The sequence below is a fragment of the Bos grunniens genome, chromosome 20 (assembly GCF_055505025.1).
Source record: "Bos grunniens cultivar Pamir isolate PY7600 chromosome 20, Bosgru_T2T1.0, whole genome shotgun sequence".
Classification (NCBI taxonomy): domain Eukaryota; kingdom Metazoa; phylum Chordata; class Mammalia; order Artiodactyla; family Bovidae; genus Bos; species Bos grunniens.
In genome coordinates this window covers 62794250-62816457 of record NC_141184.1, presented here as the reverse complement: position 1 = coordinate 62816457, position 22208 = coordinate 62794250, and the positions used below count along the sequence as shown (strand labels likewise).

Here is a 22208-nt window from a genome sequence, read left to right as displayed (position 1 = left end):
AACTTATATCTGTTCTTTATTTTGTAAAATTCAAGATAGATCAAAGATTTAAAATGTTAAAAATAAAAACATAAAAATAATAGGAAAATGGCAGATTTTTTTTTAAATCTCAAAGTAGGAAAAGTCTTTCTAGTTTTATCTAAAAGCCTTAACACTTGTTATACATTAAAGTTAAAAAGCTTCTATAGGGCCCAAATTCAATAAGCAAGATCAAAATAGCAAATAAAAAACTAGGGGAAAAATTCTAAACATATATATCACAAAGAACTTAATATGACCAGAAAATGGGCAGATGACATGAAACACATTTCATATTAAATGAAATGTAGTTAGTTCTTAAACATGCGAAAAACAAAAGATAATATGTTGTTGTTGCTCAGTTGCTCAGTTGTGTCCGATTCTTTGTGACCCCATGGACTGCAGCACACCGGGCTTTCCTGTCCTTTACTATCTCCCACAGTTTGCTCAAATTCATGTCTACTAAGTCAGTGATGCCATCCAACCATCTCATCTCTGTCGTCCCCTTCTCCTCCTGCCTTCAACCTTTCCCAGCACCAGGGTCTTTTCCAGTGAGTCAGTTATTGCATCAGGTGACCAAGGTCTTGGAGCTTTAGCTTCAGCATCAGTTCTTCCAGTGAATATTCAGGGTTGATTTTCTTTAGGATTGACTGGTTTGATCTCCTTGCTGTCCAGGGACTCTCAAGAGTCTTTTATTCATAATAAATAAATGCAAATTAAAACTATGAGATACCATTTTTTACCTACTTGATGAGACAAAAGTTGAGGCCCTTGTTGGCATATTTGTTTCTGTGCATCTGGAGAGTACTGTCATACGTAGATGGTGGAATGGAGAATTAGTAAAACTTCACTGTAGAGAGCAATTTGTGAGTGTCTATAATAATGTAAAAGTGACTCTTCTTAGAAATTATCTTACAAATATACTTAGATGATGTAAAAAGATATACCTACAATGCAAGATTAAAAAATAAGATTAGTATAGCATAATTGTTCATCAATAAGGGATTGGATCAATTAAGTACATATCGATACATAATGAAAATGCTTCTGATTTTAAGTTCCATGTTCTGATAATTTCCTTAAGGATGGTCACTTCACATCCATCTACATTCCTCTTGTCCTTTCCCTGCCAGCATGTCACCGAATGCCATATATAAAGCCACAGCCAGAGGCTATGTTCCTTCTCCTTCAGTTGCCTCTTATAGTGTCCCTATTCCCTTGGCAACATGTGAAATATGAGTGTCAACCAGGGTGAGTAAACAGTCCTGGAAGCCAGGTATGAGGGCGGGTGGCAAGGCAGTATAGAGGAGTGGTTACAACCCCTGCTCTGGGGGCAGCTACTTGAGATCAAGTCCCTACCCTCTCGCTCGCCAGTAGTGTGATCATGCACAGTTTAATTTTTTCATCTGCATGACAGGTATAAAATAGCACCATCCTCTTAGGGTTTGTTGTGAGGATTAAGAGTGATAATTCATGCAACTGCTTACTCACATTGCCTGCCTCATAGTAATAGTCAATAAATGTTAGCTCTTTTAATTAGTAATCTGAACTTTCCCTCCTACCCACAGGACCTGAAACTCTCTTGGGGGAGGAGGGAAGAGAGGCATCTAAGTTATCAAATTGTGTACTCATTAGCATCATGAACTTGGAATGCTGGGATGATTGAAGGGTTTTTTTTTTTTTTTTTTCAACCCAACAAGAATAAAGGGAGAGGCTGGAGTAATTTCTGCTGCCCCCAAGTCAGTGTCATTGAGGGAAACTTCTTCCAAAATTCTATGCCCTGGAGTCAATTATATCCTGAAAATATGATGAATGCAGGCTGTAAAACTGCAAGATTGTATGTAACATTATGCTGGGAGTTGAGCCAGTTAAGCAGCAAGTTTCAATTTGCATGAAAAATGTGCCTTAAATTACATTTGGATCAAACTATCATTAAATATTAATATTAGGGCCATAGTATAACTTCCTGTCCATGTTAGTCATTTAATAAATATGAGTTGCAGTTTCAAACCAAACCAAACCAGACCAAAATCTTCCATCACTATGATGTGCATATGTCCCTGTTTCCCAGCTTTAGTCTCAGTGCAGCACAGCAAGGGATGAATCTAAACCCAGCCAATCTGTGCGTCTCTGTAACTTCAAGGGTCCCAGCCATGGACAGCAGACCTCTGGCAAAAACAATAAAAAATATCTGATGGCTTTTCCATCAACTGAATTTCCCTTCTGTGTGTAAGGTGATAGTGAACCCTCTCTACGTACATCTTACATATGTATAAGGAAAGAGACACAGGAAGAGATTAAACAACAATGATTACTTCCAGACACTTTCTATCTAGACTTTTACCAGATGTACAAACTTGCTATAGGTAGCAGTTTAAGAGTGGAAAACTCATTGCTGCCAGAAGACCTGGATTATTCAAAGTATCTTCCTTTGTATGCCTTATATGTTATTAGATCACATTCTAGAAGCTTCCAGACATAGTTTAGCTTAATGGGTTGCCCTGCTTACTAATTCTTTCATGTGTCTGTTCTCCCTAACTACATTGGAACCATATTTGTCAGAGACTGTTTTTTAACAATTTTTGTACTTCCTCAGACAAGAACCCTCCAAATTCTTGTTGGTCTCATCTTAATCCTCTCTGAGATTCTTTGTAAAAGTTCTTATTATCCCCGCTTTAAAGATGAGTAGACTAAAACTGAGAGATGATGGATGATTCAGCAGAAATCATGCAGCTCTGTGAATCTGCAGGGTCTATGGAGTTATTGCAAGGAGTTAAGGGGTCTCTACTTGGATGTCAGATGCCTACTGTTTGTACACTAACTAATGTTTTGAAAGTATATGTACCTCTGCTTTCAAATATGGTTCTTTATAGCATGATAATTAATGAAATACAAATTAATGTAAAATGTAAAATTAATGTAAAATTTTTAATTACTGAATTAAAAATAGCTTTTGGTTATTTTGTATTTTTACTGGGGATTTGCAAAATGAGTTTAGTTAGTTAGTTATGGAATTTATGAAATTTACAAAGGGAATCATGCTGAGAAACCTGGAAACCACTGTCTGTAGACCAAAGCTGGGGTTTTCCAATAAATTATATGGAGGTGCTTTGAATAATCTAGGTCTTCTGGTATAAGTGAAATTTTCCACTCCAGAACTGCTACCTATAGCAAGTTTGTACATTTGATAGAAGTCTAGATAGAAAGTGTCTGGAAGTAGTCATTACTGTTTAATCTCTTCCTTTGTCTAACAACTATCTCCCCAAAGCCTCCTGGTTCCTTCCTTTGTGACCTGTGTGACCTGGAGCAATCTGCTTAACCTATTTGTGTACCAGTTTCCTTACTGGCAAAGTGGGGGAAGGTGTAGAGCCTACCTCAGAGGATGCTGTGAGGTCCCATGAGTTAATACACGTGATAACTTACACATTCTTGCTCCATAAGAAACATTCAGCAAGTGTGGTGGTTGCTGTGGCACCGCTTGGCACTGTTCTTGTCACAGAGTTGGAACCTGATGGACCTTTTTTGGGATGAATTAATGAAAAGTGAAAACGTGGCACAGGCAGCAAGGGCAATCCAGATCCATATAACTTCTCCTCCACATCTCTTTAGTTACAGGCAGGGTTTTTATGCAGATGCTGCATTTGGGAGTTTTTGCTTCAGTGAGCTCGAGATAGAGAGATGATGAGGTTTCTATATCTTCTGGGCCAGCAGCCTTTACAAATCTATCAATTTTATGCATTAGATTCATCAAAATATGCATTTAATGGATCAGGCAGGAAAAGTCTGGGCTTGGAGCTCATGTCAAGTACAGGCTTTATTCCTCATCAAAAACTATAAAAGGAAACAAGACCAGTAGACCGTCTAGATGGGAGGAGAAAAGCATTGCTTTCTTGCCACAAACCAAAATGCTGAGGATCACAGTTATGAGAGGGTCAAAGGAAGTTAGAATGACCTTTCATAGCAGGCTCAATGTTTATCTAGCTTAAAATTTCACTTCCAGATCATCCCATGGATAGTTATTTAGCTTTATTCCATAAACAACCTTTAAGCCAGATAGAAAGTTTTTCTGTTTTTCTTTTTTTCAGTGTTTGCAAAATGAGGTGTTGACGGCAGGAAAAAAGAAGCCCTCACTAGACTTTTATAAATGGGCCACCCTGAGTGTCACTGCTGGCTGACATAGTTTTTTCTAACAAAGGTGTCAGGCATATGGGCCAGTGCAGATACAATCGGCTTTTCCAAGTTGGGTGCTTGTCCCAAGGCCAGGCAATAATAATCCTAGCAGCTACTCACCCTTGGCTGTCCCATGTGGGCAAGGCTCTATGCTGGTGCTATGGACACTACATGAATAAAACCCAATTTGAGCTTTCTATATTCACCTCCATCCATTGACCCTATTTCTACTCACTGCTACTGCTACTGCTGCTAAGTCACTTCAGTCGTGTCCAACTCTGTGTGACCCCATAGACAGCAGTCCACCAGGCTTCCCCGTCCCTGGGATTCTCCAGGCAAGAACACTGGAGTGGGTTGCCATTTCCTTCTCCAATGCATGAAAGTGAAAAGTGAAAGTGAAGTCGCTCAGTCGTGTCCGACTCTTCACAACCCCATGGACTGCAGCCTACCAGGCTCCTCCGCCCATGGAATTTTCCAGGCAAGAGTACTGGAGTGGGGTGCCATTGCCTTCTCCGTTTCTACTCACTGGGACCACACAAAACAAATCCAGTCCTTCCATGTGTCGATTCTTCAAAGAATTCAAGTAGAAGGCATCAAATCCCCAGACCTCCACACACCTCCTTCTTGAGACGCTGGTCTCGTCAGCCACCTCAGGAAGGTGGGGTTTTCTGTCTCCCCTCCAGCAGGCCGCACCCCTCTACATGCTCCCCACCATGTCTCTGTCTGCAACATTTGACGCAGAAACCCCTCCCCTCCATCCCAATGGTTCGGCCAGTGCATAATCAGGGCTCTTTGAGGCCCATTTCAGGTCTAGAGCAATTGCTTAAATTTTCCCTCAGGAGATCCAGATGAAAAGGCCTGGAGTAAAAAACAAAGAACTTAGAATGAGAATTATTGATTTGTGTTATCATTTTTCTAAACTTCCAGCCCTAATCTTGTTTCAGGTCCTTCTCCTTCCTCTTTATGACCATGAGAATCTCTTCTTACCAGTGTTGTTAGGAAACCAAAAAATACTAGTATAGTTATTATTTATTGAGTGTTTTGGTTTTGGTTTTTGGTCAGGTGTTTTATACGTCTTATTTTATGAAATCTCAGAATTAACCTTGTGAGGTGGTTTTCTTTCTTGTTTATTTTGCTTCCATATGAGAAACCTGAGCCTCAGAGATTAACTGCTCACAGTTGGTAAATGAAGACATAGAATTCAAACCCCTGGCAGCCTATCTTCCTCGTTAATGCTCCTTCTACCTCACTCAGCCTCTCTGTGACATAGAAGGTTGGAACATTCCTAGCACTCTATCTGACCATACTACATGCTCAGTAAATGTTAGTTTCCCTTTCTCTCTTCATCCTCCCCCTTTCTCTAGTGAATGCAACCTAAAAATGAGGAAGAGGGTTGTGAGCTGACATAAGTATATGCCAGACCCCTGAGGTGGCCATGCAACATGACCCCAACGTGAGGTGCCTTCAGCCCTCTAAGCTCTCTCATGGGGCTGTGGGCTAGCTCCAAAGGGCCCCATCGACACCTAATAGCCAACTGGTTTAGTATCATGCGATGTCTAGGGGTTCTTTCTAACCAATTTGCACCTTTTATAGCTTCTTCCTCTTTCTTCTAATAATTCTATTCATTCCCCAAACTCCAGTTAAATTGAAAGTCTCTTCAGAACTACCAGCACTTCAAAGCTGGTCCTGCCTCATTTGGAACTTTGGGTCCATAAAACAGGGTAAGATGTAGACAGAGAGCGTCACCTCAGGGGAGGAAGGAGGCCTCGGGTGGGCTTCTCTTCGGATCCTTCTGCCGTCACTGGGGCCCTTTACGCCCCTTGGAGAGGCTTCTAATGCAGCGCTGCTAGCAGCTATCTGACTCAGGTTCAGTAGTGCTCAACTGGGGACAGTGCATTCCACTACCACCCCTACCCCCAGGCGTCTGGAAGCAGGGAGGGTGCCTTTTGGTTATCACAGTGACCAGGGGGTACTCCTGGCACCCAGTAGTTGGGGGAGGGCAGGGATGTTAGAGTTCTGCAGGGAAGCCTCACGAAACAGCTCCCCTCGAGAAAGTCCAGACTATGACTCTGCCCAGCACAGTGCCTCTCCTTCCACAGATGCTTAATACGAATCTTCTGAAGGAATGTGCCCCTTGGTCACATTTCCTATTTTTCTGCATATCTCATCTCTCACTGAAGGTTCTGAAATAGAGGTTCTTGCTTGCCTCTAATTTCTGGAAGAGACTGCAGAGGTGGAGGTCTTATTCAGCTCTGTCTCATATATACTCCCTTCCTCTTTCCTTCTTCTATTCTCAAGAATTTGAACAGTGTAGAGAACCACAGCCCTAATGAATGCCTTCTAAATGGATCAATTAGATTTACCCTCTGGATAGGTCTCAAAGACTAAATTTACTAGAGTAAATTTAGTAGGAACTTTTCTCTTCCAATGTGGAGTCAAACACCCTAAAAAAGTACAAGGTTGATGATCTAATTCAATGAATTGTTAATGATTAAGTCTAAGTGAGTTTGAGCAAGCTCTGGGAGTTGGTGATGAACAGGGAAGCCTAGTGTGCTGCAGTCCATGGGGTCGCAAAGAGTCAGACATGACTGAGCACCTGAACTGAACTGATTGGACTAAATGAGCAGCAGTGGCCCATTGGCTTCTCCTCTCAGACTCATGAAGTCACAGCCTGGATCAGGCAAAGGAAGGGAGAGACCTCTCAAGAAGCCAGTGAGGAAAAAGCTAAAAGTTTGAGGTCTGACCATCTTCGTCCTTCTCCCCAAAATGTCAGAAAAGCAGGTACTGAGTAGATCAAGGCCCTGACCTTGCTCTAGTACAGATAGCCTGTTATAGAAAAGTCAGAACCAAATCCCTACAAAAGGTCTGTGCCCTTGATGCCAGCTCCTTTGTAGCACCATATTGCTTTCAGGTAGAGCATTCTCTGCGGTGGGAAATTTTCAGAGTTCATTGGTTTTACTTTATGGCTGATTTCCTTGATAAGACACACAGAGAGGAGCTTCTCTTCTCATTATGGGAATTCCCAACTCTGCACCTCTCAAGGGCTCTCTCATTTTCTTAAAGGGTATGAGGGGATGCTTTAAGAAGTCTTAAAGTTTATTTTCATTCTTCTCAAACTGGAAACAACCATCTCAGGGCTGCTAAGGAAGAGCTGAGAAGGATCCCACAGCAGAGAAATTTGGTAAGAAAGGAAAGAACTAGTTTTTATCTAGCACTTGCTATGTGCCATGAATATTGCTATTAGGTGTCTGTTTTTAATCTTTCCCCAGATCAATGAAGTAGTGTATTAGTCTGGATAGACTAGGTAATGCTTCAATGACAAGCAAACTCTAAATTGCCATGGCTTAAAAAAGAAAGAAAGAAAGAAAACAAGGATTTATCTCACCCTTCCATTACATATTCATTATGTGAATCAACAATGGCTTTGACCTAGGTCATGTTAACTTTAGGACCTGGGCTGACAGAACAGCTATACTGGAAATGTTTCAGGTTGCTATGGTAGAGGAAAAGAAAATTATGGAAATCGTGGACTGATTCTCAAAGATTCCACAAGGAAATGACACACGTCACTTGGGCTCACATTTTGTTGACCAAAGCTAGTCACATGGCCATGCCTATATGTAAAGGGAGTAGGGAGGTGCAATCTGACAATGTGCTCAGGAGAAGAGCTAGAAATATTTGATAAATGAGGAGTGATTATCCTGTTGTTATAGCTGAGAAAAGAGAGGCCTAGGGAAGTTAGTAGGTGAGGGAGCGGGGTTCTGTGCCCTTAGCTCTTTACTCTTGTTACATACATGCTGCTGTACCTTTTCTGCAAATGCTGCCGTGAGCTTAAGTATCTTCGGGGCTCGAGGGCATGTACACCTTGGGGCAGACATGTTAAAGCCAAATCCAAGTCATTGTGGCTTAGCCTTTATTTCACATATTTTTATTCTCTTTAAAGGTCTTCAACATGTTCAGTGTGAAATTATTATGTAATAGAAATTTATCTTTGAACACATGTCCCAGATTTTTCTTTTTAATCATAGTCTCAAGTATCATAGGTTTCTTTGCTTACTGCTTTTATTTGTTGAATGATGAGAAAAAGGCCACTCTGCCCTTAGCTTAATAAAGATGCTGCCTGGTGGATATTCAAGATTCAGAGGAAAAGATGCCCCAACTTATCTTCATTACCTTCAAGACAGCCTTAAAAAAAAATTACTTGCTCAAAGGAACAATAAAATAACAGGACCGATTCTACTAGCCCTTAGAAAATCAATCCTGATATTTCATGTCCAGAGAGCTCAGAGGAAGTGCCACGTTATATCAATTCTTGTCAGAGTTTTCTAATCCATGTACTGCTAATGGGAGAGAAAAATCTGGAAAGGAAATCCTAAGTGATCTGCCATAGGTAGAATTTCAGACTTTAGCCTGTCCTAGGTTTTGCATTCTACTCCATAACCTATCCATATTTGTTTGCATTTAAAATGTTTTAAATTACACACCACTAAAACTGATAAGCCAAAAAGATATTATACAATTTATTCTTTGGTTTTCTCCATCCATAGAAACTTGACTTAAACCCTTATTAATCCACTAACAACAATATGCTTATCACCTGAGAGTAGGTCCCAGAGGAACAGGGATCAGGATTGGGGTAGAGCTGGTTCCTCCTAAAAGCTAAATTATCCAAGAGCCAGGAGAGAAAAAAAGCGAGGAAGAGGAGGAAGGGTAGGAGTCAGGGAGGAAGGAGAAGAGGAACTGTGAAGTGGTGTCTGGAGACAAGGAGGCATGAGTACAGCCAAGGAAGAACCCCAAATATGGTCTTAAAAAACACAGAAAGCACTCAAGACTAATTTACTGATCACGACAGTTGTTAAATAACTGCATTTTTAAATTGGTTATATTTTCCTTATCCATTAAAAAAAGACAAAGTACTTTGTCCAAAGCACAGCTAGTTGTAGCCTTAGGCAAATTGTTTAACTTTTCTCCGTTCTCAGCCATAAAACAGGAACTCAAATGCTGCTCAGCTTAATGAAGTGTAAAGTTTGCAAAACTCTTTGAAGGCAGAGAGCGCAATTTAAGTATTATGTATTATTAAATAAATGCCTATTTAGGAAAGAAACTCTCCGTTAGCATTATGTGTACCCTAACTAGTAGTTAACACCCGGGAGAGCTGGTTGTCAAAGTTTTGATGACAGAAGGGATCCAGGCATCCATCACTTAAAATGGAAAATAAAAGAACAAAGAAAGAAGACCGGGCAGTAAGGAATGGAATGCGCCATTAAGGCATTGGCTTGGTTCAGAGAGAGATTCCCCGAGCTAAAGAAGGCTTCATTTACTGGCATGGAAAAATATGGGGCCAGGAAATTGCTCAGAGGTCTCCTGTCTTTTCCTGTGCACATGGAGATACTCTATGTGCTACTGTTTTGGATCAGAATCTCAGTTTTAGAAATAGCCTGAGTTGTGTCCTTGGAAAGGGAGAGGGCTGTGTGGTATATTTGTGTGCGGTGGGGATGGAGGAGGGGGAGGTGGGAGAACATGGGGAGGAGCTATTTAGATGTTCCCTGGAGCCAGATTGCTTCCTTGGCCCTACACACAGTTACCAGAACTGAGCTGGGACAGTGAGCAGCTGACCTGGGCTTAGGGAACCTCCAAGTCTCTTGAAATAGCTTCAAAGTGGAGCCAAGCTGGCCCTCCTAACACAACAGGCCAGCTCTGTGTGGTCATGCTGGATGGCTGGTTGCAAGTCCACCTGTTTTTCAGGTACATGGGCTGAACCTTAGTCTTGGAGTCAACAGACATTTATTTGGCAACAACCTCCTGACAAACACTGTTTTAGGCACTGGGGGTATAACAGGAAACAAAAAACAAACATTCCTGCCCTCATGGAGTCTGCATTCTAGTAGAGAGAATTGGACAATGAGTAAAATAAGTTATATAATTTGTTAGAAGATACGGAGAAAAAATAAAACAAGGAAGGAGAGAGAATAGGGAATGTGGGGTGGAGGGATCAGAATTAGGGTGGCCTCATTGAAAAGGTGATATTGAACAAAAACTGGAAGGAAGCAAAGAGAGAATCATGTAGGTATCCAGAAGAAGAGCTTCTAGGCAAAAAGAGCAGCAGGTGCAAAGGCTGTGAGGTGGGAGAATGCCTGGTGTGTGCAAGAAACAACCAGAGGCCATTAGGCTTAGAGTGGAGTAAGAAAGGGAGAGTGCGGTGGGACATGAGGTCAGAGGGGTAACGACATCATGGAGAACCTGCAGGCCCCAGGATGAGCTCAGACTTTAAACCCGAAGATTGTTGGAGAGTTTTAGGCAGGGGAGTGAAAAGATCTGACTTCCATTTAATAGAATCAATTTGACTGTCGTGTTGAGTAGGCCTTGAGGAGCCAAGGGTGAAGGAGGAGAGTTGAGTGGTTCTATTAAAAGGTAATTCTCATCTGTTTCAAAGTAAAGGTCAAAGATCTTGGAAGAAACCTGTGGCTTGGACCATAGTACAGGTAGTAGAGGTGGGTGCATTCTGGATGGACACTGAAAATAGAGCTCATAGAATTTGCTAATCCATAGCTGGGGTGGGGGCTTCCCAGGTGGTGCTAGTGGTAAAGAACCTGCCTGCCAAGGCAGGAGACATAAGAGATATGGGTTCGATCCCTGGGTCAGGAAGATCCCCCGGAAAAGGAAATGGCAACCCACTCCAGTATTCTTGCCTGGAGAATCCCATAGACAGAGGAGCCTGGCAGGCTGCAGTCCATGGGGTCACAAAGAGGTGGACATGACTGAAGTGACTTAACCCTTAGCTGGGGTACTCAGGTGGTCTGTCCAGGAGCATGTTAATGAACTGTGAAGGAACAGTGATGAGGGGTGTTCCCTTTCCACTCTAGTAAAGAAAGAAGAGGCAGGGTTGGTTCTTATTGGTACAACCACCTCACCTTTCTTCCTTTATCCTTCCCATTAATTGAGGGCCTGTTATGTGCCAGGCACTATAGTGGGATACAATAGTGAGTGTGAGCTAATGGGCTCACCACCATCATGGAGCAAAGAGTTTACAAAGGGAGTTAGACATTAAATGAATAATCACACAAACAAATGAAAATGACTGCTCTGATCTGTGCTGCGTGTTGACATTAGTATACCTGCCCTGGTCAGGAAGTGCTGAGGAAGGGACGCTTTGAGCTGGATCTGAATAAATGGATATCGTTCAGACGACAGAGGGTGGAGGGAGAGCAAGAGTATTACAGGCGATGGGAACTGCATGTGCAGAGGTTCTGAAGGGAGGGGAGTATGATAGGGATGAGGAACTGAGAGAAGACCAATATGAGTAAAATGCAGACAGCGTGGGGAACATGGGCAAGGTGCTGCTGAAGAAATGGATCAGACCGTGCTGAGCTTGAAGGTCACGTTCAGATTTTGAATTTTATCCTGAAATAAATGGGAAGCACTAGAGGCCTTTGAGGAGGGGAATGACATGGTTGTCTGTGCTCACTGAGAAGCTTACTGCACTGCTACGTGGAGAATGGATTTCCAAGGTGGAGTAAGAACGGTGTGGAAGACCAACAATGAGATCAGCGCAGTGGCTCAGGTGAGATCGTGGCTGCCTGGACCAGGCAGTTGCTTGCGGAGGTCACGATGAGGATAAATGTAGAGATCTGAGAGGTATTTGGAAAGTAGAACTTACTTTTAGATCAGTCATGAAGGTTGATGGAAGGATAGTTCAAGAATAATTCCTAGTGCTTTGTTTACAATACTCATACAAGTAGATGTAAGACTCTCTTACTTGTAGGACTCACTAATGTTAGACCAAGCCATGGGAAGTTAAGAGATTTATTGTTTTACAAATATTTAAAAATAAGATTTATTGTTGGATGGTTTGGTTAGCTTCCAGCCTTAGTGCTAAGAGACCAGTGGGATACATGACCTCTCCCAGGTCTCTCCAGCCTCAGGGCCTGGCTGTATAATGAACTGATGGAATCCTGCATTGAAAAGATAATCTCTGAACTAGTGTTGTCCAATAGAAATGTGAGCCAAAAAGAAATTTATATTTTCTAGTAGCCATGATAAGAAAGTAAAAAGAAACAGATGAACTTAATTTGAACATTATTTTTTATAACCCAATAAATAAAATGTTATTTCAACATTAATCAACAGAATAATTATTAATGAGATATTTTGCCTTTTATTCATTGAATTTTTGAAATCCAGTGTGTATTTTATATGTACAGCAAGTCCCAAATCAGATTATTCATATTTCATGTGCTCAAAAGCCACATGTAGCTGATGAACACTTATTTGGACAGCACAGCTCTAAACCATCAGAGTAGCCACACAGAGCTTAAATCCACACACAAAGCCCTAGACATAGAGGTCCTTCTGTAGCAATTTTAAAAAACAAAATAAGTAGGATCTTAAATAGAGCCTCTAAGAGTTTAAAATTGAAGACTTCGTCATAAATTAGCGGTGTGAATTTGATGAACAGAGTTTACTCCTCTGTGCCTCGGTTTACAATAAGGAAGTGTGGTGGGGCTGGATCATGTGTAACAACCTCTTCAGTATTAACAATCATTGACTTCAGGTGAAGGAAGTCCAAATAGTTTTTCCTTCTGTTTATATTAATTATCAGAGCTCCCAAAGAGATCTTTCCTTTCAACCTTCCAAACTCTTCTATGACATCTGAGAGGTGGAAAATTGGCTAAAATTGACAAAATTTCAAAAACCTGTCTTTCACTCCAAAGCCAAAAAGTTGGATTTTCTAGAGAAACTTGAATATTGACTGGATATTTAATGATTAAGGAAACTTGATTTTTGCAGATATTACATTATAACTAAGTTTAAAGAGAAAAGTGCTTATGTTTGAGATATGTCCTAAAATAGGTATAGATGGAACAATAAGTTGTCATGGATATACTTCAAAATCATCCTAGTTGTGAGGTACCGGAGTGGGTGGGTATAGATGAAATAAGCTTCGTCATAAATCAAACTTGGTGTGAGACATGGAGATTCATTTTACTATTCTTATAGTTTGAGTATTTCCATAATAAAATTTTTTTTAAAAGAGAGATTTCCAGACTTTTTTAGGTTCTCCTACTGGCAGGATTTTCAAACGTCCCCCTTAAATACTGTGTATCCTTCATGGTACCAATGTACATGCCTGCTTCAACTTCAAGATTGCACCATTCTTATTTAATACTGTAGCAGAACAAAGCCCCAGGCACAAAATTCCCATCATAGTTTAAATATGTCTGGTGGTTTTAGTGGTAATATAACCTTGCCCTCTTGTCCTTCCCTTTGGGACAGGTTTAGGGTCAATATTTATAAGCAAAGCTTGTGCCCTCTGTGTGTCAGGAAGAGCCCCACACTCTACCCAAGCCACAGAGGGGCCCAGGGAGCACAGTGATATAAACACATGGACAAAGTACATTGCAAAGCCACAACAGTGCAGCTGCCCAACCTGTAGGCATCAAGATTTACTTCTGGCTGGCATCATGGAGACTATCTGCTGCAGGGGTAGGTAGGGTCAGAGGAGCGACTCAGAGGGAATGTGACCTCAAAGGTCGGTCATGAGGCCCGGCAGCTGGGACCCACAGGCAATGTGTGCGTATAGGTCACTTGTCGCCCTGGGTTGCCAGAGCACTGTCTAAATTTCTGGTGTAATGCCCTCTCTAAGTTCAGTGAGAGATTTCCAGCCCCCTCCTCTCCACCCTGCCCTTCTGAGCATCATGATGGATGAGGTTCCACCGCCATGGTGGATGAGGAGAATGAGGAAGCTACCTCCAAGTTTCCTCCAAGGCATTGTCTGGAGCTGAGTAGTAGATAGGCCCCATCTTGTAGGGCCAATCCTTTAGGTTCCCTTGCCTTACAAGCTGGCTCTTCTGGGTTCCACACCTTTGGGTGTTTGACCTCCCACCAAGAATTAAGAGCAGCCACTCCTTTTCACTCCCAAAGAATACCATTGCTAACACCTGCATAAAACAGTGTCTACAAAGAAAGAGAACAGAACTCAGTCTGAGAATGTTTTCTTTTTGCATTTTCATCAGTCAAAGTAGTATTGATTTTAGGGTACCAACATATGGCATGAATGTTAATTTTAAGGAAAATCTGGCACATTCAACAGGCTGAACCATGCTACTTTCTACACGTGTGATACTTGGCAATACAGGGCCAGATTTTCTTAAATGTCAGGCATTTTAAGAAGTGGTTTCTCAAAATTTAAAATTACATACACATACAAGACAAATGGAAATGCTATGGAGATGTTTTAGAATAAAATAAATTTGACCCCTGGGAGAAAAGTGAAAGAAAGTCAAAGTTGCTCAGTTGTGTCTGACTCTGCAACCTCATGGACTATTTAGTTCATGGAATTCTCCTGGTCAGAATACTGGAGTGGGTAGCCCTAGTTCCCTTCTCCAGGGGATCTTCCCAACCTAGGGATCAAACCCAGATCTCATGCATTGCAGGCGGATTCTTTACCAGCTGAGCCACCAGGGAAGCCCTGGGAGAAAATGAAGCAACAACTGACCAGAGGCTGTGAAAGACCATCAAACATCAGCAGAGTGCTGTTTTAACTTCTCTGCAACATATTGTAACCCACAGTGCGTTAAGCAGATGATAATCTGCAAAGAATGTCCAGTCTTTGGGGTGGATGGAGCCTTGACAGTTCTCGAGGATTCATCCTGTCTGTTGACAGAACTCACCTATTCTACCTAGTTCATTGAACAGGTGAGAATTACTAGTGAAAACAGTTTCCCCTGAGTCTTAGAACACTCCAGCATTCGGCAGTCCTCATGATCAGAACAGTCTGGTACTAAAATATATTGAGCCTGGAGTTCTAAACTTGTTTTCACTATTTCCCTTAACCACGTTGGTTTATCAAGTTCACCGCAAGTTCAGACCTGACTTTCTCATTGTCATCTACATACTCTTGGGGGTACTTTTCTAGATCATCATCCACATCATTGATAAAGTGCTTCTTTACAGATTGCTCTGTCTCTGCTTATGAGTCTCAGTCCAGATTTTCATATCCCTATAACAAGGAGAGATTGAATGGTGTAGTTCCCAATAACACTGATAAAACAATGCAGAGGGAGGAGGCAATTAGGAGTAACACAAAGCTTTAAAGGGACCAGCACAGAGTTCCCTCATCCAGTGGGAAGGTAATCTACGGACCGAGATTCCAAACACTTAGACTCTAGAACTTTAAAACTCCCATATCCTCCCTATCCCTCTGTCAGATGGAAGCATTAATAAAATCTGAACAAGATAATGCCTGAAACACTCTCTCATGCTTAAAACATTCTAAAATTAATTTTCACCTCAGGGATTTTTTTTTGTGGGGACTAAACGTAATAATGGATATGAAAGTTTTTGAGAAAGTTGAGAATTATCTCAGTATGTCACCACAAAGTCACAATTCTCTGAATAGACCTAGATTTGTTTTTTATTCCTATTACAATGTTGAGCCAAGTTTAGGAGCTTATTTAATTTCAAGTGAAAAATGAAAGGTTCCATAGAAGGTAAAAAGATATATTTAAAGAAGTGGATAATTTAAGAATAAATTAGGTTGACCTTCCCAGAAATCAATTTTGTGATATGTGTTGAGACCTGAAAATTCATATCTTTTGACTAGGTAATTCTATTTCTGGAGAATTTAATTTAAGGAAACAATAGAAACTCAACCAAGATTTATGTATGAAGTAGTCTATCACAGAATTAATTATATATTGCATAGAGATATATAGTAAATAATCAGTATTATAAAAGAAAATGTATTCATGCATAGTAAAAGACTGGAAAGAAACAGACCAAAAATATTACCACAGTTACTCTGGGTGGTGGTATTACTGATCATTTTCATTTTCTTCTTTAAACACTGCAGTATTAAATTTTTAAATGGTAATGAATTATATTATTTAAAGGTCATTAAAAATAAATTGTGTAGAGTTGCTCACCTTAATCTAATTCTAGTCCCAATTCATTTTATCTTGTAATCTGTCTTGATCAATAGCCAGCTTACCTAAACAGATTGCATGACTTTCTTCCAGTTTTTCTGCTAACCACCACACTGCGTGGGCTTTGTATCCTGTCATTTGCCAGCAGCCTAGATAGCGCTGAGAGAGCTGAGTCACCTGTCAGTTGTAAGGTATCTACATATGGTGCTCTCTCCTTCTTTGAATATCTCACACACTCTTCACATGAAGTTCAGAAAACAAGGATTGGCACAGAACTCATTTCTTCTAGAATAAGCTATACCAAGGGTCACTATATTATGGCTTGCTTAATTCTCCCTCAGAAGTTCTAAGGCAGGATCATTCTCCACTTTCGTTGAATTTTTCATCAATCCCTATAGAGTTGCTGAAACTCAAATGTTTTGAAATTATAGGTAATGCCCTAAACTCTAGATTGGCTTTGCTCACATGTTTTGTTATTATTAAATGGACCCAAATGAGTCACCTCTTACCAGGTGAGACCCTCAGTGGAAAGGTGTTTAGTTCTATCTGTTAGTCTCACCAGTTCTTCAATCAGGACAAATGCAGACGAGCACTTGAAAGGGGCCATTTCTAAAGTGCCCCATTAAATGATGTTATCAAATGTACCCTTTTTGTAAGAAAGCCAGAGAAGATCAATAATCTAATAGAATCAACCCATTATTGGAGGGGGCAGGAGGAGCCAGCCCATCCCAACCACTCAAAGTCAAAAATCTATAAAGGACAGAAAACAGGCCATGGAAAAGCACTTAAAAGAACTCTTTCTTTTCCTAATCCTTCCAAGGAAACAGTCTTTACCCAGAATCTTCTAGATTCAGCCTTGTAGCATTCAGATTCTTATAACACGCCCATCAGTATCTTAATTGACTTTTTCTCACCACCTCATCAATTTGTCACACAATTCTTAGTCAACTTAGATCCAGTTATTTCTGCACCCTTTTACATTGATTTAGAAAATGTCCTTCACACCAGTTTCTGTCTCTAATCATAAAATGTCATTTGCATTAGGATGAGTTAGTTTCATGAATGGATTTTTCTCCCATATGATTTTGTCTTTGATGGAGCCTCAGGCTCTGTAAACTTCATTCCAGACATTTTTGCAAAACAAGAGTTTTGGAGACTGCTTGCTCTTTAAATATATCTGCTTCTTTCTCCCTCTGTCCAAATCCTCAGAGTTGAAATCTTGGCTACGTTTGTATATGTGGTTTCCATAAGTTTAAAATCTGACATTCAGTTCAATCTTTGTCTCCAATAGCATTCTCTCCAGTCAACCAAACTGTCTCAGACAGGTGTAGGTTTTTATAGAGAGATGACACACACCCATGTGAGTGTGTGCATGCACACACACAATTTAAATATGCCAGATATAACAGATATAATCCTGTATGTTTTATCTAAACATTGCCACTTTGATGATTCCGTAAGAATTGCATATCTGGAGTTACTTGAAACTAGCCAAAATCTTTTTTTGTCTCTTGAATTGGTCTTGTGCATTGCTTTTTGATGGTTTTTGCCCAGTTTTCCACTTTAAGTAGTTACTTTTGTGACTGATTTGTAGAAGATCTTAGATATTAATACTAGTTCTGTGTCCTGTGTTGCAAATATTTTTCCAGTTTGCCATTTCCTTTTTGAATGTTATGTGACTTCTGACATATGGAAATTTTTTCCTAATATAATCAAGATACTCCACTTTTCTAGTTCCTAACTTTTTGTTGTTATTGTTCAGACGTTCAGTCATGCCCAGCTCTTTGCGACCCCATGGACTGCAGCGCAGCAGGCTTCCATGTCCTTCACCATCTCCTGGAACTTGCTCAAACTCATGTCCATTGAGTCAATGATGCCATCCAACCATCTCATCCTGTCTAACTTTTAGCCAAGCATTTTGAAAGGTCACAGGTTTGAGGCAAAGACCTGTGAAAGTCATCTGATACCACATTCCCTATCATGTCATTGAAAGAGCAGAGCAGGGGTTAGATCTGGGAGAAAGGATTGGATTTACATGTATTCTTTCAAAAAGAACCCCTTTTGAAACTCGAGGAATGGAAGTAGGAGGAAGGCAATGTGGGGAGGGGTGGGGATGCCACCAGTGCCTTTAGGAGAGTAATTTATGTGAACAGAAATTGGATGACTATTTCATAACCTTTTCAAAGTTCCTAAGCTTTGGGCTGATTTCAGGGGATTTTGGGGGGCTAATTCCTGCCCAGACTTGGGCAACCTGAATGATTCAGTGGCCCGGGGCTCCCTGGGGGCAAGGAAACCCTTTCAGTGGCTAGCAGTGTGGCAAGAGGTGAAAGTTGCTGCCTTCCCGCAGCTCTGACCAGTCCTCTGACACATGCCACCAGGGTACCTTCGCAGAGTTTCACACTTTGCTAGAATCTTTCACATGTTCTATCTTGCTTGATTATCTTCACAACTATGTCAAATGAGTAGGATACACCAAGGTTTCCCACCCTCATTTTTACAGAGTAGAAGCAAACAATTTCAAATTGAACTGACTTTGCAAACTCACTCAGTGATTGAGTTATGAAGTAAGGTGAGGAGCACAGGCCACTACGAAGGGGCAGTGTGGCCAACTAGAAGGTATACAGGCAAAGAAACTCGGCACGTCTGCTATGAAATGCCAGCCCAGCCACTTACTTACTGTCTGACCTCAGGCAAGTAACTTACCTTCTGAGCTTCTATTTCTTATCTATAAAATGGAATAATGGTGACTGTCTTGCAGGATTGATGTGGGGATTAGGTGATACAGGATTCCATCTTCTTCAGGTCTTTTATCTTACTGGTTTGTATGTTTTTGAGGGCCTCCTTGAAGATATATGGAAGGAGCTGTCTATAGACATTCTGGAGACAGAGAGAGCACGGAGAGCCTCTGCACAGGGCTTGGCACAGAGCAGATGCTGGAAAACCCAGCTCCTCTTCCATCATGTGGAGAAGGAAATCGCAACCCACTCCAGTATTCTTGCCTGGAGAGTCCCGTGGACAGAGGAGCCTGGTGGGCTGCTGTCCATGGGGTTGCACAGAGTTGGACACGACTGAGCGATTTCACTTTCACTTTCCACTTTCATGCATTGGAGAAGGAAATGGCAACCCACTCCAGTATTCTTGCCTGGAGAATCCCAGGGACGGAGGAGCCTGGTGGGCTGCCGTCTATGGGGTCACACAGAGTTGGACACGACTGAAGTGACTTAGCAGCAGCAGCAGCTTCCATCATGCCAGCTTACAAGCTCCTGAGACCTAAGATGCTCCCAGAGGCTTTCCTCTGAGGGGTCCTTGTTGGCTTATAATCCCACCCCTCCAGAAGCCCTTTCCTATCATAACATTTAGAATGTTGCTGGCATTAAAGAGAATATGACTCACTAAAAAATGACAATTATTTGCTCAGTCGGTCATTGTATAAGTAGGCTCAATGGCTCATACATAAATGTAAATGATCCTGAAAGAGGATTATTGAAGTAAGAGTCCAGCAAAAGGCCTCAGGAGAGGCGAAGAGCAACAGTTAGCAAACCACTGCCTCAGGACCAAATCCGGCCCCCCACCTGCCCTTGTAAATAAAGGGTTTTTTCCAACCATACAATATGGTAGCCTTTAAAGTTAATGTAATTTAGTGATGTTTAATTAATATTTTTTCCAATTTTATTAAGATATAGTCCTTTCTCTCTCTCTTCCATTTATATACATATCACCAATAAAGTTTTATTGGAACACAGACACGCCCATTTGTTCACATGGCAACTATAGCTGCTTTTGCTCCAACAGCAGGGTTGACTAGTTGCAATGGACTCCGTAGGCTTCACAGAGCCAAAAAAAATTTACTCTTTGCTCCTTTATAGTAAAGGTGTGCCAACAAGTGGTTTGTGAACTACCACTTTCAAGACGTGACCTTAGACATTATTTATACTCATTATACCTCAAGTACCTTATCTATAAATAGGGATTATAACAGTAGTGAATGAACAAGAGAATCCATGTATAAGCCTTGCATACAGTGAGTCCTCAGTTAACAATAGCTGTCATTATTAATATTTATGCCATTGATTTACAGCAAAGGCCCTTGGATAAAACCGTTACCTGTCTCAGGAACAAACACCTATGCATTTACCCTAGTTTCAAAGGTCCCCCATGCAGATATCAATAGCAACTAAAAGAGCCACCTTTTCTTGCCACAGTCATGTTTTCTTAAGAAGAGCCATTTCAATGCCATTAGCTCAGCTTCTAGGATGTTAAAAGCTTACGCTACCGTTCCTCCACACTTAATGTGGACATTTGGATCAGTATTACTATTTTCCAATAGGCTGTGTACCCTATCTGGGACAGGGGGAATTGAATGAGGCATTTTGTTGGAATTAAATGTCAAGAGTACCAGCTGCTTCCTTCTAAAATTATGAGCTAGATATTCCAAAAGGTGTGAACCATCAATCAAAGTACATTGGAAGATTTTACATCTAGTTGTTTGTTGTTAGAAAATTAAAAAAAGATTTTTAAAGAAAACCAACCTTGACAAATGGCATTGAAATCCATTAAGGAAGCTGAGAAAATAGTAGTCCCACTTGTCTCCTAAATATAGTGGAAAATGCTTTCTCAGTGTAAAGAAGAAGTCTTGTCCTCGGTCCAATCAGCATATGGAGGTGATTTCCAAGAGAGAAGTGAAAAAAAAAAAAAAATCCCGCAACTCAACCTTTCAGAAGTATCATAGTCATGCAGGGAGAAAATCTCGTACCCTCTTCCTCATTGTCAACCTTTGCAGGTTAAAAGAGCCAAGAGGACCCATCCCTGTGGTGGGGGTTGGGGATGGGTGCAATTCTCCAGCCCAGCTTCTTGCAAGGTGGCTAGGCCTGGGAGGAGAGAGATTAGGAGGGTCTGCCCACTTTCTCACCAGGTACAGCATGACCTATTCAGGATGCCTTCTTTTGTGGATTACCTGCACCCCAGAAAGGCCACTGCTATGGGCTGTATCTCATCAACTCAGCCTTGGCATGGAGAAGAATCTTCTCCTCACCCCCACAGCCCAAATCCAGGAGCCTGAGTGGGTGGTGGAAAGGCAGGGATGACTGTGAGTCACAGGGGTCCTTTCATCAGAATCCCTCCTCCACCCCACTCCCATGCCCACTCATGCTACCCTCGTTGTATAGGCTCTGTATTCAGGCAACTTCTTAAAGTAGTTCTTAAGCTTGAATGACCATGACAATCACCTACAGAGCCCTTCAAAAGCATCAATGCTTGACCTGGGGCCCCACCCCTAGAAATCCTGATATAATATAGGTCTAGGGAAGGTGCTAGGCATTCCTTTTTTTAGGTGTGTGTGGGGGGAGTGCTACATATTCAAAACCTCCCAAATAATCCAAATCTGTTGACCTACTATGTGTCAGGCAGTCTTTTAGGTGGGTTGAACAGTGACGAGCATAGGCAAGGTACCTGGTCTCATGAAGCTTATGGTCCAGTGGAGAAGGTGGAGAATAAATAGATGAATGGCCAAGATATTTTCTAACACACTATTTTCCAGGTAGTACTTACCAGCAAAATAAAGCTGGGGCTGAGTAGGAGAGAGCTGGCAGATGGGGGGTTGTTAACTTTAGATTGTGTGTGCTTAGTTGCTCAGTTGTGTCCGATTATCTGTGACCCCATGGACTGTAGCCCTTCGGGTTCCTCTGTCCATGGAATTCTCCAGCAAGAATGCTGGAATTGGTGATTGTTCCCTTCTCCAGGGGATCTTCCTGACCCAGGGATCAAACCCAGGTCTCCTGCATTGCAGGAGGATTCTTTACCATCTAAGCCACCAGGGAAGCCTTTACATTTACAAACTTTAGATTGCATAACTTTAGGTTGACTTAAGTTGTTTTCATACCTTGGCTATTGTGAGTAATGCTGCAACAAGTGTGGGAGTGCAGATATCTCTTTGAGATAACAGCTTTGTGTTCTTTGGATATGTACCCAGCAGTGAAGTTGCTGAATTGTATAGTAGTTCTATTTTTAATTTCTTATGGAATCTCCATACTGGATGTACTTTTATTTCGTTAATACAAGACACACACAGAATAGAGCAATGCCTGTGAGTATGTGTAC

General features: G+C 41.3%; 1 protein-coding gene and 1 long non-coding RNA gene across 4 annotated transcripts in view; one reads left to right on the top strand and one right to left on the bottom strand.

The window, feature by feature from the left end:
- ZNF366 (zinc finger protein 366) overlaps window positions 1–22208 on the top strand; it is a 64366-nt gene that overhangs the window by 8756 nt on the left and 33402 nt on the right. Inside the window, exon 1 of one of the 2 annotated variants that reach the window (XM_086361070.1) lies at window positions 11530–11749. The exons of the other annotated variant lie outside the window; for it this stretch is intronic. The gene's annotated coding sequence lies outside the window, so the exon portion shown is untranslated. Of the gene's footprint in view, window positions 1–11529; window positions 11750–22208 lie in introns of those variants that run through there. 2 annotated transcript variants of the gene reach the window in all.
- Window positions 826–10139, bottom strand: LOC147350512 (uncharacterized). Of its 2 annotated transcripts, none has more exons than XR_015148552.1 (3): window positions 4806–10139; window positions 3442–3535; window positions 826–965 (listed from the first exon to the last, which is right to left on the bottom strand). It is a non-coding gene; the product is annotated as an uncharacterized LOC147350512 (long non-coding RNA). The 2 variants fall into 2 exon arrangements; XR_015148553.1 differs by having other exon boundaries at window positions 830–965; window positions 3393–3535.